This window comes from Vigna unguiculata, chromosome 10 (genome assembly GCF_037176805.1).
Source record: "Vigna unguiculata cultivar grain cowpea cultivar isolate G323 ecotype 2 chromosome 10, ASM3717680v1, whole genome shotgun sequence".
NCBI lineage: Eukaryota > Viridiplantae > Streptophyta > Magnoliopsida > Fabales > Fabaceae > Vigna > Vigna unguiculata.
In genome coordinates this window covers 20,077,128-20,095,568 of record NC_140801.1, presented here as the reverse complement: position 1 = coordinate 20,095,568, position 18,441 = coordinate 20,077,128, and positions in this window count along the sequence as shown.

Here is an 18,441-nt window from a genome sequence, read left to right as displayed (position 1 = left end):
AATAACAAATATAAAGACTGAATTGAAAAAAAAATAACGAATATCGAGACTAAATTGAACAAAAAGAAATAATACAACTCCAAACTGACACGTGACACTAGCATTGACACGTGGCACAATTATGACTTAGCACGTGAACAAGTTTTTTTAAATTAAAAAAATTTAAATTTAAAAAAAAAATAAAAAAAATAAAATAAAATCTAGAAAAAAAAATCTAAAAAAAGTAAAAAAAAAACCAAGAGTTGCACGTGACATGTACTGTTTAAAAACATTAACTATTTAAATACCATTAGTCAAAAGGACCAAATTGACCAAAATTTGACGAAAATGGGGACGTAATTGAACAAAAAACGAAAATGAAGACGAAATTGAATAAAAACATTAAAAATAGGGACCAAATATATATTTAAGCCAATTATAAATGGGTTAAATATGTTTTTGGTCTCTCAAGTTTCAGTGAAATTTGGAATTAGTACTTCTTCAAAATTTTCGGCAAATTTAGTCCTTTATCTTTAAAAAGACATGAATTTGGTCCTTTTAACTAAATTTTGTTAAGTTTATCTGACGTTTCAAACTCATTTGATGATAGTATTTGATTTGATTACACTGTTTGACACATTTTCGATTTAATATTAACTCAAATATTATCATCAAATGCGTTTAAAATATCAAATAAACTTAACAAAATTTGGTAAGATGGACTAAATTCACGCATTTCTAAAGATGAAGGACTAAATTGGTATAAAGTTTCGAAGAGGGACTAATTTCAAAATTCACTTAAACTTGAGGAAGCAAAAACATATTTAACCCTTATATTTATAATGCAATTGACCCGTATTGAGAATAATAACAATCATTTTTCTTTCAATTAGTATATTCTTTCTCTTTCAGTTTTGTAAAATAAAAATTGATATCATAAGAACTAAACGTATCAAATTGGGATGAATCAATTTAAAAAATATATTATTATTGAACTTTTTTATTGCACGTACCTCACTTTATTATTACTCCTTTCAAGAAGTCCTATGAATGTATCTTATAATGCCATCTGACGATTCCTCCTTATGTTTGCTTGGCCCTTTGCTTATCCTTTAAATTGTTTCAAATTATGGGACTAAAAAATCTATCTTTACTAGTTGATAAGGTCAAAATTACCTAAGTCCGTTATGTAAATTAAGAGATAAAGTATTGCATCAAATCGCAATTATTTTATATTCTTAAGTGAACTTACTCATCAATTCTTCTTAAAGGGAGAACTTGTACAACCTTTACAATTTAAGTTTAGGTGAGGAGAAAGCCAATTCTATAATGTTCGTCACTAACGTTAGAAGGAAATAAGTTTTCTTTTTTTAAAAAAAAAAAATCCTAAAAAAAAACAATTCGTGCAAAGAAAGGAAATCTGCAAAAGACCTAAAGAAATATAATGCTAAATTGAAGGACACATACAATAATGAGTTACAAATGTTCCTTGTTGATGATTGTAAAAAAGAAAGAACACACTGGGTCGACGTAGATCAAGATCCCTAGAAGCGACTATAGTCAAAACGAAAAAGGCTAAACGATGAAAATAGGGAAAAAGGAAAGAGAATTTTTAAAAAAAATCCGAGAATGGAAATGAAATTTTTGTTAAATATTGTTTTTTATATTAATATTAAAAAAATAAAGAGTTGAGAAATTGAGAGAGAGTACTTTTCGAACTTTGGATTCTCGATTGGCTTTTTCTACTTTGATCTATTGTGCCTTTAAAATATATTGATGGATACTGTTCTCAGCAAAAAATTTGTCTGCAAGTAGGAGGATCCGAACGAGGGTCCGAGTGTCCGTATGAGGGTAAACTCAATCTGTAAAAAACTCTTTGATGCCTAAGTAAGGGAATTTCGTACTTGAATACTTAAAGGTGAAAAAGATAGTTCATATATCTAAATAATGTGGAGCAAATGTATATATAGTGTTAATAAATCTGGAACATGGCTAATAGGGTTATGCATAACTGTCTCATCGTGATATTAGGCCATAATATTTTTACTAGATACTTGGTCAAGTAATTGTGCAAAATGAATTTGGCCTTCTTAGGTAACGTCCAATGTTGGGCCTAGTAGGTACACTAAACACCCCCAAGTGTCGGGAGTACGATGAAAGGGTTGTTACTTGTAGTGATGGCTGATTGAACCGAGCTGCCATGCTGAAAAGGTTTGAGAAGGTGTTGCTGAGCTTGGCATGTTTGGCAAGGTCCTATTGTGCTGGGCAAGCTTTGGTGAGGTGTTGTTGTGTTAGGCAGGCTTTGGTGGGGTGCTCTCTTGCTTGGCAAGCTTTGGTGAGGTGTTGTCGTGCTGGGTAGCTTTGGTGACTGTGACTTATTTATAAGGGGCTTTTGTAGTAATGATGGCATGTCTTGTCGTTTCGTGATCGCGTGCCATGTGGTAGCATCAAAGTGGTTTAATTTTCGTGGGATGGTGGATCGTCATGGGCCCATTTGGTGAATGCCTAAAATGTCGTTTGGGCAAGTCGTCTCGCTTTTTAAATTGGTTTGAATTGGCCCTGATGTTTCAGTTTCTTCTTCCCTACGCCAGTTCACACTTTGCTTTACTATCGTTCGTTGTGTTTGCTCTGCCTTTACGTCTTCTTGCTCTCTTTGTTTAGTAAGTATGTCTTCTTCTTCATCCCCTACCCTTCGTTTTAGGCATCGTCATGGATAACCAGTGATGACGCGGGATGCTCCTCCTGTTGGAGAGAGTTCTGCCTTTGTTGCCACTAGAGAAAGGATCTTCCCTATGGTCCAGTAGGAGTGAAGCTTCAAAAAATATAGATATTAAGGAAGTTAGAGTACAAGTTCTTGTAGCTAGTATTTCTTCTTCAAGAGTTATTGTTCTCAATGTTGTAGAAACTCACAAAAATCAAGAAGAACAACAAATTAATGATCCCGATGTTAAAAACGAGTGGGTAGTAGATTGACCATAAGAAGTAGTGTTAAGAAGATCTCACAAAGATAGAAAGTCTGCTATTTCGAATGACTATGTGGTTTATTTACAAGAGTTAGAAAATGACTTAAGTATTAATAATGATCCATTTTCATTTTCAGAAGCTATTAATGGTGATAATTCTAATAAGTGGTTAGATGCCATGAAAGATGAGCTTAAATAAATGACACAAAATGACATATGGGATCTTGTGGAAATGCTAGTAGAATGCAAGAGAGTTGGGTGTGAATGGGTCTTTAAGACTAAGCGTGACTCTCATGGCAATATCGAACATTACAAGGCCTGACTTGTAGCCAAAGGTTTTACTTAGAAAGATGGCATTGACTATAAGGAGACATTTTCTCCTATTTCTAAGAAAGATTCTTTTAGAATTATCATGGCATTAGTAGCTCATTATGATCTCAGGTTGCATCAAATGGATGTTAAAACTACTTTTCTAAACGGGATTTAGAAGAGCATGTTTGTATGGACCAACTGGTAGGGTTCACTAATGAAGGAAAGGAACACATCACGTGTAAACTTAAGAGATCAATATATGGATTTAAGCAAGCTTCTCGGCAATGGTATCTTAAGTTCAATGATATTATTGTGTCTTGTGGATTTAAGGAAAACATTCTTTATCAGTGTATAAATTTGAAGGTCAGTAGGAGCAATTTTATACTTCTAATTATGTATGTTGATGATATCTTGCTTGCGACTAACGATCTTGGTCTATTAAGCGAGACTAAGATGTTTCTCTCTAATAACTTTGAAATGAAAGATATGGGTGAGGCATCTTCCGTTCCATTACAAAAAGGAGACAAGTTTTGTGTCATGCAATGTCCAAAGAATGATTTGGAACGAAAACAAATGGAAGATATTCCGTATGCATATGTTGTTGGGAATTTGATGTATGCTCAGATATGTACGAGGCCATATATTAGTTTTGCAGTTGATATGCTTGGTAGATACCAGAGTAATCTAGGACTGGAGCATTGGAAAGTTGCAAAGAAAGTTTTAAAATACCTACAAGGAACAAAGAATCACATGTTTACTTATAGAAAATCTGATCATCTTGAGGTGATAGGTTCTACAGATTCAGAATTTGCCAATTTTATGGATACAAGAAAGTCTACATCTGGTTTTGTGTGTATCTTTACCCAGATAAGCAATTTCATGGAAAAGTGAGAAGGAGTCTGTCATTACTGTATCAAACCATGGAAGTTGAGTTTATGGCATGCTTTTAGGCCACAATTCAGGCTAATTGGTTATAGAACTTTATTTCGGGACTTGGAGTAGTCCACATTATTTCCAAGCCACTGAAAATTTATTGTGATAATTCTGCAACAGTTTTCTTTTCTAAGAACAACAAGTATTCCAAAGGTGCTAAGCATATGAAGTTGAAATACTTTGTCATTAAAGAAGAAGTTCAGAAACATAGAGTGTTAATATAACATATTAGCATAAATCTTATGATTGCTAACCTTTTGAGAAAAGGGTTATTGCCCAAGTTGTATGCTGGCCATGTAAAGAATATGGGCATTATGTTTACTATTGAATGTTAAATGTTGAATGTTAATGTTATTAATGTTTATGTGACACTCTAAGATCTTTAATGTATAAGTTTTTGAAAGTTGTGTTATCTTCTTTATGTTCATGCATACAAATTATGATGAAGAAAACAAATTATGTTATGTTATTGTTATTGAAAGAATGACATAATGTTTGAACCTATTATGGACTTCTCGCTTAAGGTCATATTAAGGAGAAATGAATGATATAGTAGTACATGGAAGCGGCATGACGAGTGAATGATGTGTGACTGCCATGACTATTATTATTTATGTATCTTTAATTGTGAATAATGATGGAACCAATTTATGTAAGATCTTTTAATGTGCATTATGTTTATGTATTAAATAACATAATGTTATAACATCATATGAGTCATGTGGGAGAATGTCAGAATTAATTGACGAATTAATTCTATTATGTGACTCATTTGAAATATTATTGTTCCGGTCAAAAAAGGTGTAAAATAACCTTAGACCAAAGACAAAAAGAAAGAACTATTTTAACCTTTGTTAATGACTCACTTAGGCCAAAATAATTCTCCCCTTAACCGTGGGAGTAATACTCTTAATTATAAGCAAGCCGGGTACAATTTTTGTAGATATACATAATCAAATATTCTCAAATAATCTAATCAAAATATAATTAGTAAATAACAACAATCGTATCTCCTAATCTCGTTTATATTCATCAAATGTAGATGAGATTTTTCTCCAAGATTCTCCTTTATATTCTCGAATATTCTCCTTTCAATCTTAACTTCCTATAGAAAGGTCGGTCTTAGGGTGACATCCTCACAAATCTTGAACCATCAACCAGCTACCCTAGTCGCATCGGTGATGAGTGCGTATTTTTGCCCTCATTCAGTGTTTAATTCTAGGTATTTAATTGAATTTATGTACTTAAAGAGTGATTTAATTGATAATTCTGATAATTAGGCTGTTTGAGCTTGTGTGATAAAAATGTCTTAAAAAGTGATTTTTAGTTGCATAAATTATTTCTTGGATATTTTAACGTTTGTTGATGCAGCTGAAGTTAAGATTAAGCTCATTCAAGGTGGGAAAATAAATTGATTGAAATTTCAAAACACCTTTAAATAAAGTTGAAATTAGCAAGTTCTGGAAATATCACTTATGCACCCCCAATTTTTACTTATACACTCCCATCTTTCTAAAGTGGACTACTAAAAACCTGTTATGCACCCCAGTTTCTACTAAGTTGCACCCCTCCTACCACTTAAACTCTACTCAACCATATGTTGCCATGTGGCAATCCTCAACTTTTAAAATTGGCCAACCAGAACAAGCCACGTGGCATTAATCCTTGCAAACACATATGCACCAATGAAACACTGTCACGTCATCATCTTCCTCCATCTCACACATGAAACCCAATTTTCTCCTCTCCTTCCATCACCATGGCAGCCGCCATCCTTTCCAACAGCTGTCGTAAACTCTCCGACCACTACACCTGCTGCAGCAGCCATGGAAACCACCTATGCGCCGTCGTTCATCCATGCACTTGTAGCAACTCCTCTCACATTCACATGCATCACGCATCTATTTCAACCACCGCAGCAGCGATCCATGGCAGCGCCTGCACCTGTGCCAGCGCTTCTGCAACAACGCATCATCTTCCCTGCAACGTACCAGCGCCACCATCACCATGCTGGCAGCAGCAACCGCCACCCTTCCACCATCAGGTCAGCCGCGGCAGTTGCCACTCTCGCCGGAACATACCTGCAGCTTCAACGCTGTAACATGTTCGCAACAACACCATCGAAACAGCGGAACGACGGAAAATGCAACGCAATCCACCAAAAAACATGAAGGCGAGCAGCCACTAATACCATGCTTGACGAGCCACCATTGCAGCACCGTTGGCCACCATGAACGAAACTTCACTGAAGCTGTGCCGTCAACGTCAAAATAGCACCTGCACCAGTTCTGGCCACGCTGCATCTGCAACGTACCATCTTCTTCTTCCCGCAACCAAATCTTCACGCGAGCAGCCTCTTCGTTCACGCTGCAGTAGTGCACCGTCACCACCATTTCTGCATCTGCATCGTGAGCTAACCATTATAGCATCGCCGGAAAACGGGAACCAACAGCAACGGGAACAGTAGCATGACCACGGACGAGCACCACCGACAACCGCAATCCATGATGGAGATGCAAACCTTGAAATGCAGCAAAACCCTAAAGGACGCAGAAGCCCTAATTCTGGAGAGAGAAAGTGCACTCTGCTACGTGTCAGTCTGCTATTGCATAGTCAACTGGTCAAAGTTGGTCAAACAGTCAATGACTGGTCAAACAAAAGGGGTTTAATTGCAAATATTGATATTTTTGGATGTCTATGCAAATTTGGACTACAAGATTAAAAATGGATTATTGAGAAAATTAATGCAAATATTATTTGTTAATAATTATTAGATATCTGTAAATAATTTATTTATTTAATTATATCATAAATTATTAACCAAACTATATTTGTCAAATAGTTTAGATCTCTCCAAATATCTTTGAATATTTATCTTTATCTTTATTTTAAAATATATTTGAGAGGTTTTAGCAACCGAAAAGCCCAATCCAAGTCCTATATAAAGAGAAGAGACCAAGGGAGAAGTAGAATGAACAAGCTCGGCACTTCGAAATTTAGGAACCCTTAGGGGGGCCTAATGTCTTTCTCTCTCCTTTCTTCTATTATTTTTATTTTATTTTGCATTCCATGAAATGCTAAACTTCTTGGGTTGATTCCATTATAATTTCATTATGGATTCTGAGGTTAGAATGAAATAATTTCGTTGTTCTTTTTATTATTGTAGAGGTTTTCAATTATCTATGTCTTTTATCTTTGAATCACGTAAAAAATAATGATTTTAAATCTATATGCATGTTGATCATATGAATTCAAGGGTTTTTTAAATTTAATTAAGACTTTACTTTGATTTTATTTAGAAATTTTCATGTGATTAAATGAGTTTTTACCAATAATTGAGACTTTACTTTGGTTAAAGGTATTTACTCTTATGAAAATTAATCGAGACTTTACTTTGATTAATTAAGCTTTTTATTTGGTGACGAGATAAAAGAATAGACATGATTAGGCATGGTAAAATTTGATTGAGACTGTACTTTGGTTGCATTTACTGTGGATAATCTAAAACTTCTCACTTTTAATGGAGACTGTACTTTGGTTAAAAGTGAGAACGCCAACAAATTAATTGAGACTTTACAATAATTAATTTGCAAATCTACAACAATAATTAATTGAGCAATAATCTTTAGATAACCGATGATGAATCTATTTTGAAAAAGCAATGGAATCAATCTATTTTCTTTACTATTGTTTTTATTTCTTTTTATCTTTTCTATTTCTTTCTTTGTTTATCTTAATCCTTTCATATTTTTATTATTTTATTTGACTAACCATTTTGTATAGATTTTATAAGAACTAAGTTGTTAAAAATCAATTCCGTGTTCGTTGGGAGACGACTTTGGGTTACTTTACCCTTTCTATTTTCTTGACTACTCTCTTAGCAATACTGAAGTTGCTATTGTTTAGTAGTATTAATTTGATCGCTTCACGACAACATTATCAATCAGTCCTAGGGAGACATCCTTTTGGCTTCCTTCAATGACCTCAGCTTTGTGAAGACATCCTTCTAGATTCTTGCAATGACCTCGACTATGTGGAGACGTGACTTTTGACTTGAATTTTCGCCTGATTCCTTGGCCTACTCACTACCTTGGTTTATTGGAGATCTTCTCCATCCGGGAGGGCACATAACTCCCCAACTTTTGAGCTTCTATCACTATACAATAGAAGCGAGAAAGTTGCCATTTCAGTAACCGTTGTTTGTAGTTTCCCATACTTCATCATTACCTTTTACCTAACCCTGAATAGGTCACCAGTTTAGTGAGCTCTCAACATTACACAAACTTTAGCTAAATAGGTCGTCTGTTTGGTGTAAGACCAGAGGGATTTAAATAATTAAATAAATAATTATTTAAATAAATGTGGGTAGTGGAAGTCTTTATGGCATTGAATTTTAACTGTCATGACGTGGAAGAGTACTAGATCAAATGGTTGAGAGTACTTTATTGAGTGAAAGGACTTGGGTTCAAGTCCTATGTATGCCATTTTGTGTTATTTAATTGTAGTATTTTTTTATATGATATGTTGGAGCATGATAAGAGAATAGAAATTTCTAGATTTATACACATTATCATGAAACATAGATTGGTTGCATTGGTTGTGCACATGGCGACACATGTGATTGCCAATTTTCCCTGGTTTGTTTGGTATATTAGTGGTGTGGTGGTGTTTGAATTGGATTTTTATTGTACTTATACAATTGGTATGACAAGACTGGTTTGTAATTAATTATTTGGTGGAAATTGCAAGAACTCTTCAAGGAATTTGGGGATTTGGGATCATGTTGGGGGTTGGAAATAAATAAGCATGAATTATGTCTATGAATGGTGTGCTATTTTGTGGAAATAATGTTAAAATGAACCAAGTATGAAACCTGTATGATGTGTGCATGTTAGGTTATGTCAGTGCGAAGGTTGGTATTGCAATTAGGGTGTTGGGAGTCACGACTGATACTAGAAAAATTTGGCAGAAACCAGGTTTGGATGCACCGTCTGGCGGCACAAGAACTGCCACCAGGCGACACCTCAGAATAGGGCCAAATTTGATGCTTGTTCTATAATTTTGCATTTGGGCTTTATTGAATAATTTTATGTGAAAACGAAATTAACATGTAAGAGGTATGGACAAGTAAAAACGTGTGTAATATGGATAGAGTTTATGTATAACTTTGCGATGATTGGGGTTGCATTCACATAAAAACAATAGGCCAAATTAATTTAAATGGTTTCTGTATCTAATTGGGAAATGTACTTGAGTTGAAATTGGAATGGTTTATTTTTCAATTGATGTGTGGTATTCTTCCAACAGTTTGAGGAAAGATATTTCTTAATGGAGAAAATATGCTAAGTGAAGTGTGTGAGAGTGCAATTCAGTTATATGACTATGCCTGGATGTATGAGAATGATTTTATGTATGGTGGGCTAGACTGTATATGTCACTATCATTGGCAGGTTTAGTGGTTATGTTATTCTTAAAAGTGTGTATGTAATATTGACCATGTTGGTGGCATGATTAAATGGGTGTATTGTGATTTAGTTATGGTATAACTCGATCATCGTAATTGTACCATGATTTTTTTTCGTATGATGTGACTGAGGTCCATTAGGACCTGCTTCATGTGCCAAAAACCAGTAGCATTACGCTACTTGTATGGCGCCTGGCGTCGCGATGCAAGTCGCCAGGCGATAGATACTCAAAATAGTGGCAATGGTCATTGGACGTGCATGACGCCTGGCAACAGGGTTGGTTCTGCCAGGTGGAAGCAGAGTGGTAGAAGCACTGGAAGACGCTTGGCGCCTGGCGGCGTGAGATGCCCGCCAGGCGGTTGGAGCCATGTTCCGCCTAGCGACACGAAAGGTGTGCTAAGCGGTCTTGCTTGCGGAGTTGGGTCCCAAGGAGGATTTCTACACAACTTTGGATGAAGGTCATGATTTGATGCTTTGGTTGGGGGCCTAGTTACAAGTGTAACTTGTATTAGGGTAACACGTGGCCACTCGAGGTTGTAGCCTGGTGGTTTAGGAAGTCCAGTGGAGTGTGCGAGATCGTGGCTCGTATGGCGAGGTTCCGAATGATTACCCTCTTCAGTGTAACTGATTGAGTTTGGTAGTCTGGGGACAACTACAGACTTTGGTTCGTTTTGGGGAACTCCACTTGTAGTCGCGGATTGTGCTCGTGGCAATTTATTCTCGCGTGTGGACTATTAGGTGGTGGATTGTAGTTGGAGGGGCGAGTAGACACTCGTGCAACAAAGATCGATCAGTGTACTCACTAAAGGGTGTGGAATTAAGAGGCATCCAACGTAAGGTTTGGAAGTTGAGGATTTGAGAAGTTGGGGATGATAACATGAGTCATGGTTTTGAGATGCTTTAATTATGCCTATTGTATTTCTATTTCTCGTAACTGAGCTCACCCTATCTGTGTGTGTTTGGCGATGATCATGTAACTTGTTACATGGGAGCAGATGTTGATGCAGGTGAGCGTGTGGATGCTTAGAGACAGAGTAGGGAACAACTATGCGAGTTTTACTAGTTTTTTCATGAAAGTTTTATGGACAATTTCTTTTGTATTGGCTTTATAAACGCTTTATAATTGTAATAATTGACCATCGTGGTTTATTTTAATTTGGCGCGTTGAAATAAAGGATTTAAATTTTCCCGCGTTTTGGGAAAGTACTTCATAAAAAATGAGGTTTATTATTATAATTTATTTCTTTTATTTTAAATAAGTAATTTCTTGTTAGGACGTTACATTTGGTGATCTATTGTTTGGTGAGCTCTTGTATTACACAACTTATAAAATTCATTAAGCTAAGTAGGTCGACTAGTTGACTAGCTCTCAGCATCAAACAACTACAATCCATTAATTTGAGTAGGTCCACTGAAAGAGGAGCTCTCAGTTCTCGCAATGCACTTATCATCAATTATAAGAAGAGTGTCGGCTAAGAAATGAGCTCTTAGTTCTTGCAAAACAATCATCATCAATTATAATAAGACTGTCGGCTGAGAAACGAGCTCCCAGTTCTTGCAATGCACTTATCATCAATTATAATATGAGTGTTGGCTGAGAAACAATTTCTCAGTTCTTACAATATAACACCAAGACAATAGAAGGCTCGACTTAAAACCAAGATTATAATCCTGCTAATATAACTCCAAAACAATAGAAAATAACATAATGCTCGTACATCAACCGAGCTCTCAGTTCCTGCCAACATAACACCAAAACAACAAAAGGCTCGACTTAAAATCGAGATTATAATTCCAACCAATATAACTCCAAAACAATAGAAAATAACATAACGCTCATAAATTAACCGAGCTCTCAGTTTCAGTCACATTCATAGTAATTGACAAGAAACTGATATTAGTACGAATTGTAGTCAATCAGTTGGAAACCAATATTTCGTACTGGTTGTACTTGTGATCCTAGTGATCTGAATCATCTAGCATTATGGCTCAACATCGAGCATTGTGGCTCGACATTTTCATCGAGCATCGTGGATCGGCATTTTCATCGAGCATCGTGGCCCAACATTTTCATCGAGCATTGTGGCGCGGCATTTTCATCGAGCATCGTGGCCCGACATTTTCATCGAGCATCGTGACTCGACATTGAGCATTGTGGCCAAGCATTTTCATCGAGCATCGTGGCTCGGCATCGAGCATCATGGCCAGACATTTTCATCGAGCATCGTGGCTCGACATCGAGCATCGTGCATCGTGGCCCGACATTTTCATCGGGCATCGTGGCACGAAATTTTAATCGAGCATCGCGGCCCAACATTTTCATTAAGCATCATGACTCAATTATGATTTTTGTTATTCTACCTTTTTCCTAAATTAAAGAGATCAACTTTGTACTATTAATAGTTGTGAAAGAGAACAATCTTATCCTAAGGTCGGCACCCAAAAGATCAATCTTACCTTTTGTCGAGCTGAAGCCAGTCTTAGTTGATTTAAATATGATGAATAAACTTTTAATATATCTACAAAATCTCTTTAGCAATTCATAATATATATATATATATATATATATATATTTATATGTATATGACCATAAGATTATTTATAGTTCAATATAAATAATTGTTATGTAAAACATTTTATAAATATCTAATTTTAATTAAATGATTTTCACTTGTAAAAATCATTCCAAAAAGGAATGAATTATAAGATATCATCGAAATTTTTAAGCTGACTAAAATAACATACTGTTATAAATAATTATGTTTATTATTAGAATAAAGTAGCACAAAAAAATTTTATACTAGAAAATATTTATATCTAGTAACAATAAATTTGTTCTAAAGATAACAACTAACAATATTTACTAAAATACTCACATTTTACCATATGTATGAAAATCTTAGTGTATACATTTAAGCAATCTTATTTTATGATTCCAGCACCATATCAAATAATTATATTGAGATTTTGAAACAACTTTATGGAAGATTAGTTCTTCCTAAATTATTTTGTTAATAATATCTTACTTAAAACTCCTCTAAATATAAAATACTTCACACTAAAATTTATTTATTTAATAGTATGAAAGAAAATATTCATGCTAAACATATATTTTAATATAAATAACATAACGCATATTTCATTTAATATTTCAAAGTCAAACTTTAATGTAAAAGACATTTAGTTTTGTACGTTGAAAAGGTCGACGAATAATTAATTCATGAAACTTTTATTATTCATTAATTTCACTATTTTGCTCTTTTGATAATAATATGGTTAAAAATAAAAGGAACAACTGATAACAATAATTAAGTTACATAAATATATTTTATTGTCTTTTAGCAAATCAATTTATTATTCCTGTAAGCATAATTAAGATCGTATTATCCAACAATATATATAATTTAAAATAACATAACAACATATATTTTATAAATTACAAAATTTGATATTTTCTTTAAATTAATTATTCCGACTTTTTATTTTTAGTGTCCTAAAGAAATCATTTAATCCAATTTGTAAAACTATTAAACTTATGCTTCTAAACTTTAGATAATAAAAGAAGAGTATAATGATTTATGACTATGTGATTAGGAAATTATTTAGATTTTCTGGTTTGATTTTTTCCCAATTTTATTATTAACTTTTTTATGTCAAAAAATAGAAACATACATGGAACTTTGGTTTTTTTTTATCTATATCAAGAAAGAGTGTAAGCTTCGATCGCAAGGATTAATTGCTGATCTATAAGCGGAGATTGAGCATAGATCGATCATCTTCTCATGATTTGCATATGTCAAAAGTTTCTTATGAGTATTGCGGAGGTGGAATCTGTTGCATTGTTGGGAGTGTTGTCGTTCTCATTCTTCTCTTGGTGGTTGGAGTTGTTTTTTCCATTCCTCACGGTGGTAAGTGTAGTTAGGATCTTGTTTTACCGAGTCCCACAGTGGGCGCCAATGTTCCAGTCAAAAAAGGTGTAAAATAACCTTAGATCGAAGACAAAAACAAAGAACTATTTTAACCTTAGTTAATGACTCACTTAGGCCAAAAGAATTCCACCCCTTGACCGTGGGAGTAATACTCTTATTTATAAGCAAGTCGGGTACAATTTTTGTAGATATACATAATCAAATATTCTCAAATAATCTAATCAAAAGATAATTAGTAAATGAGATGAGATTTTTCTCCAAGATTCTCCTTTATATTCCCGAATATTCTCCTCTTAATCTTAGCTTCCTATAGGGAGGTCGGTCTTAGGGTGACATCCTCGCAAATCTTGAACCACCAACCAACTACGCTCAGTGGCATCGGTCCTAGGGAGACATCCTTTTGGCTTCTTGCAATGACCTCGACTTTGTGGAGACATCCTTCTGGATTCTTACAATGACCTCAGCTATGTGGAGACGTGATTTTTGACTTGAATTTTCGCCCGATTCCTTGGCCTATTGACTACTTCGGTATATTGGAGATCTTCTCCATCTGAGAGGGCACAATTATGATGGGATCAATTATGATTTAATAAAATATAAGGACCTATTGGTTATTATCGAAAGTCGTAATAAAATAAAGTAAAGCCCAATCCAACTTGATAGACGTTGTATGCTAAAAAGGGATTAGCGTTTTGTCTCTGCCAATAAGGTTCTCTCATAATAAGCCATAAGAAAGATAGTGTGAGAGGAGAAATGAAGGCAAGGAGATAGATTGGGAAAAGGAGATTGGAGAAGAGATTGAAGAACGCATTCTCATTGGATCTCTCTTAAATCAAAGTTAGTATCCTATTATGATTTATGTGTGTGAATGTGTGAGAATCATGAATCTTAATATCCTAGAGAAGTTTTCAATAATAAATTATTATAGCATGAAACTACAAATTAATTTACAATTCAAGCATGAGGTTTTAATACCTAGCATGAGTGAATGCCCTTTATTACAAGATAACTTTGAAAGGAAAGGAGGGAGGAGAGAACTATCACTAGTTCAGTAAGGACTTTTGGCCCCAGTTATTTTCGTCATTCTACCTCGGTTTTAGAACTGAGGCATAATGGGGCGAGGCCAAAAGGGGGTGCCTTTGGGCCCCGGTTACCACCCAAGGCCATTGAGGCACTTTTCTGCTTCGGTTGCAAAGGGACTGGAGCCATAGAAGGGCTTTTCTGCCTCGAGTCTGCGAGAACTGAAGCCATAGATTCACAATTTTTTTTAATTAAAAATTTCGCAGAGCCTTTGGCCTTGATTATAGTACGAACTGAGGCCATATACCCCCCTTTTGCTTCGATCTTGGTAAGAACCGAGGCCTATTCTACTATTATTTTTAAATAAATTTTCTGTTTTATTGTTATTCCCACATTTAAACCTGCATATTTTTTTCATAGACCAACACAAACCAGAACAGAATATGTTCTCAAACATCCACAATCCAAAAACATTTAAAAGATAGTTGGAATATTTACAATCCAAATACACATATCATAATCAATACTATTGTACATTTGAATTATGAAGTTTGCACATGCTATCCTACCAAACTTTATGGACTTCGCGGGAATTGGCACAGGACTCTTGAATGTCTGCAAAATAAGACATTAACTTAAGTTAGTATATAGAAAGAAAAATTTAGTATATTGCAAAGTAATTGCTTTAATTCAAATATATATTATCATTTCCCAATTAGTTGTAATACGAGCACACACAATGGTTGTCATCCATTGCATTATATAGTAATCGCACTCATATGAGACGGTTTGTCTATTACACTACATTATATCAACAACATTAAAATTAATTAAGGAAGAAAATCAAATCAAACAATTATAAATATATGGATAGAAACATCAAACCTGGAGGGAACACCATGCAAGACATTTTGCCTTAGTCGTTGATCTCCCTAACAACATGTTATGTCCAACAATTGAACTATGATAAAGGGAATAAGTTAGGATACTTTTATATAACATGTCATATTCATAAGATTGAGATTGAGGTTTCTTACCAATCTATCACTTGTCTAAGATGGTTGGGGGGAGGGCGGTGCAAAGAGCATAACCACACATCAAGGTTCTCCTTTAGGGAAACCACAAGTAACTGCCAATGACGCCTAAGAAGAAAATAAATTTATTGTTATGCATTAAAATGATAGATTATATTCATAAGTTAACAAAAATGACTTACCCTGCAACATAAGGGACAAAATAAATTTCTTTTCCGCATTGAAAGCATCCGGTCACATATGATTGGATGTCATCAAACTTATTGCCTTCATGAGTGAGTTGGGGGTCTACAAACACATATAGATCATTCAACCCCATAGTTTCAGTGACACCAGACAAATACCTAAACATAAAATTAATTTGATATAAGTAAATAAATAAATATATCAAATAACTATATATAATGACTGAAAGACTTACATCATCCATAACTGAATAATGGTAATGTTCAGTTCCTCTTGTCCCTGTGCAAGCTCCTTGACATCTTAGGAATGCAAGTAAAGTGGGATCTCAAGGTTTGTCCCAAAAATGTTAGCATCCCAAGGAACCTGCATCGGCTTATCATCTATGATTTTTGCAAGTTGGAGCAATGCATCAAGAGGATCGTCCAAAGAGAGAAGAATCTTCTTTGGTTGAGGTTTTTCCTATATTGATGCAATTTCAGTTAAAATGGAATATAATTTAAGTTTGAATATAATAAACATATAAACTTAAAATTTAGTATATGATGGGTTTAAGAGTCTGTACCGGGGGGTCAGAAATAACCAAATCTCTAGGTCAGGCGAGGAAACATTGGAATGCTTGTGCCATAGTATATACCTCATCTGTTGGCATAGGAACCAAAGCAAACGACACGAGAACCTCCTCTACCGTGACCTTAACCTCATCCTTTGATAACTCCATGACATGAAGAACTGTGGCTGCCTCAAATACTTTTCCATGAGCCACTAGTGTCTTCTCTCTACCATCCCAAATATATAGCTGACATGGATGAGTGTCATCCATGTCATCCCCGGGTGGAGCTGAATAACTCCCATTTCCGCTTCTACCTGTTAGAGTCAACAATTTATTAATGTTATTCAATTATTTTATTAAATATCATTTAGTCAATTCATAACTTATAGAAAACAGATTTACCCATGGGAGGCACAAATAGGTCTAGTTCTGGCGGAGAATCCACTAGCGAACGAATGCCATAATGCTCAAATTGGCGCATAAGTTCTTCTCTCGCCCTCGTAGTGATTATTTCTTGCATTCTTTCTTCAGAATCAGCACCATGATTGCATGAAGACTAACGAGAGGAGGATCCAAAAAATTGGCGTATGCCAAATCCTGATCCAGCACCCCACACACGTCTAGGGTGCTCAGGCCGTCCAATTGCAGCATCAAGTATGTCATGATGACCTTCTGGAGTTAATCCTCCTTGGGAGCTCTACTCAACCAACGAATCCTAAAATGTAACAAAAAACTTTATAAAAAATAATACAATATAAAACATGAACGAGCTATTTAGATAAGAATTGTATCTTTCAATTTTCTTAGAGATTTATCGTGCAGATTCAGAAGTGTAGTTACCCGATATGCATAGACGGGCTAACTTCCACTTTTGATGACGTGATGGTGCTGGAGGAGGCTCAGTATCTTCACCCTCAAAGGTGAGGGCCTTGATTTTTTCTTTTCTAACATTATCTTCTCTTCAAGTTTTCTATACCCACCACGAGACAATATGTGCGGGTTTTTATTTTGAGCACTTATGCTTTAAGTCTTTTTTTTCTCTTTTCATGTAACATATAAAACTCACTTTATGAATTAGTTCAAATTTTGCATAATTATCAATTGTGCAATTGATGATTTCAAATAAACATATCTGTCATCCCTCAGATGTCCGAAGCTCAAAAACTGACGCCATATGTCTTCATCAATCCAAGTATATTTCAACAATGGATTTTCATTCTTTTTAGATCCAAAGACATACCTAGACGTCAACTTGGTCTTAAAACCACAAAATTTCTCAACCACCGATGACAAACATTTTTGTTTAAGCCTCGCCACATTTAGAATTTCAAATGTTAGCTGCAATATAGAAAATGTCATCAATAATATTTAACATATTATCAACAAAATCAAAGTATAACGTTAATAACATTAATATTAGTTACCAATAAATCCTGCCATATCATTTCCCGATTAACTTTAGTGACATGATCAAAAGATGGAGTAAGGATTGATATTCTCTCTCATGCCAACATTCCTAAATAGCTTTTGAAGATGTCCGCATAATGACCACTAGGCATTCTAGTGTCGATGTTAATATCAATAGGTGTTTTTTGACCATTAACTCTTCTAATCAAGAGTTGTCTCAACCTAGTGGCTCCTCTAGTGGGTCTCTTAGCGGGTGTTTCATCCTCTGATGAACTATGATGTTCAGCCATATATCTATGAAATGAAAACATCACAAAACATTAATAAGCAACATATAAAATCACATATAAAAAATTATTTAACAAAACAACTAAATTTTAACAAGAACACAAAATTCATACATAAAGTTATTGATTGGTCATATGTATATTCCTTCATTGTGATCTTCTTGAATTGCTTGTACATCACCAACTAGAGGGATTTCATCAACATTGATCGTTCTTCTAAATGGGTGGGTGACAACAATATTAAAATCACTCAGATTCTCTTCATTAGGATCAAACTGCTTTTTCCCCTGAAGAGCGACAAACCAACATTCAGATGTAGGATCTTTAACATAGAAAACTTGAGATGTTTTTTGTGCCATGATAAATGGCTCGTCTT